At 38.9% G+C, this 2,207-nt stretch overlaps 1 non-coding gene across 1 annotated transcript; it reads left to right on the forward strand.

Moving 5' to 3' along the window:
• Positions 1-1,537: 1,537 nt before the first annotated feature.
• Positions 1,538-1,644, forward strand: LOC140869967 (small nucleolar RNA R71). Its single transcript, XR_012146953.1, has one exon. It is a non-coding gene; the product is annotated as a small nucleolar RNA R71 (small nucleolar RNA).
• Positions 1,645-2,207: the final 563 nt, after the last annotated feature.

Below are 2,207 nucleotides of genomic sequence, written 5' to 3' on the forward strand. Positions count from 1 at the left end.
AATAGCGCTTTGTTAATAGTCATCAGCCTGACTATACGCCAATATTAGCACGTCACTATTAATTTGTTAAATGTTTTGTTCTTCTCTTTGCCAATTTGTTAAAGGTTTTGTTCTTCTCTTTCACCCTCCAGACCTTCTTGAATCGATCTCTCTTATTCTTGAAATTCTTCACTATCTTCTTAATTACGTTAGGCTCTTTCCTTTGATCTTCAATCTCCTCAATTTTGTGACATTGTTCAGCTCTTCCATCTTTTCTCAACTTTCGGACCTCTTGCTCTTTATTTGAGTGGATTCCCTCTTCAAAAACATTGAAGGTGACCTGTTCATCTTCAATTTATATAGTCAATTCACCTTTCTTCACATCAATCTTTGATTCTCCAGTGGCTAAGAAAGGTCGTCCCAAAATGATAGGAACATGATGATCTTCTTCAGTGTCAAGAACAAAGAAATCTGCAGGAAGTATCAACTTGTTCACCTTTACTAGTACATCTTCCACCAAGCCACATGGATACTTGACTGATCAATCTACTAACTGCAACATTACTCTAATGGGCTTTATCTCAGTTAAACCAAGTTTCTTATAGACAGATATAGTCATTAGATTCAAACTCGCCTCAAGATCACAAAGTACGCTTCCCACAAACTGACCTCCTATAGCACATGGGATCGTAAAACTTCCTGGATCCTTAAGCTTTTGTGGAAGATTTTTTTGAATAATAGCGCTGCATTCCTCAGTTAATGCCACATTCTCAAGCTCAGCAAATTTCTTCTTCTTTGACAAGATCTCTTTCATAAACTTGGCATAACATTTCTAAGGATTATAGCATTGCAGTGCTCCTTAGGATTTGTTTTAGTGTTGCTAGGAAACATTCCTCTCTGCTGATTATTTATGGCACTTGAAAGTTGACCGATTTGTTCTTAAAGATATTTAATAGTGACACTCATATTGGTCACATGTGTTTCAAGGTTGTCAAGACGAGACTCACTTCTATCTAACCTCTTAGAAGACTCAGTAACAAAAGTACTCACCAAATCCTCTAAAGATGGTTTACCCTCTCAGCTTTGAGTGTTGAACCCCACATTCTTGTTGTTGGCATGCGAAAAGTTTTCATGGTCACGCAACCCAGGGTGAAAATGATTGGGAAGTGGGTTACCTCGATATCCACTGAAATTTCTATTGTTAGCATATTTAGCTTGCTCTACATTACTTACTTCTGCAACCAAATTTACTTCAGTATCCACTGCTGCAGATTCTGTCACTTGGTTCCCTTTAGTCAATGCGGCTAGCTGTGAAGATAAAGCTGCCATCTGGGCGAATAATGAGGTGAATGCATCAACCTCATAAATTCCAGCAGGTTTTCTGACTTGTAGTCACTCACTTGGCCATTGATAGCTATTTATAGTCATCTGCTCGAGCATATCGTACACGGCTACTGGATCCTTAGAGAAGATGGATCCTCCTGAAGCAGCATCTACTGACATCCTCGTTGGTCCATTCAACCCGTTATAAAACAGCTCGATTTGCTCCCAATATTCGAAATTGTGGGTAGGACATTTTTGCAATAATTCCTTGTAGCACTCCCACACTTCATACAACTGTTCATAGTCTTGCTGGTGAAATTTAGTGATCTCAATTTTTAATTGAGCAGATTTGGCCGATGGGAAGTATTTTGTCAAAAACTTTGAAGCCATGTCTTCCCACGTAGTGATGCTTCCCAGAGGTAGGGATCGTAGCCAGCTTCATGCACTGTCCCTAAGAGAAAATGGGAACAATATCAATCGGATGGTGTCTTCAGTAACACCATGAATCTTTAATGTATCTGCGATCTCAAGAAACGTCCGCAGATATAGATTAGGATCCTCAGATGAAGATCCTTTGAATTAATTTTTCTGGACCATATTTATCAGCGCTGGCTTCAACTCGAAATTGTTAGCAGTTATGGTCTGTCTAGCAATTCCTGAGTAGTTCATGTTAATGACTGGCCTAAAATGATTGCAGATTGGTACCAGTGCATTACCCTCCCTTCCATTTCCATTGTTTTGATTTTCAGCCATTCTTCTCAGCTCTTCTCTCTTGGATTTTCTCAAAGCTTTTGCAGTCTTTTCGATTTTTGGATCAAAGAGTAATGAATCGAAGCTTTGGCTTTTGCGCATATACTGCATACACGGATAGGAGTGGGATCAAAACAAGAAATAAAAAAAATAAA

Source organism: Henckelia pumila, chromosome 4, assembly GCF_033568475.1.
Source record: "Henckelia pumila isolate YLH828 chromosome 4, ASM3356847v2, whole genome shotgun sequence".
Classification (NCBI taxonomy): Eukaryota; Viridiplantae; Streptophyta; class Magnoliopsida; order Lamiales; family Gesneriaceae; genus Henckelia; species Henckelia pumila.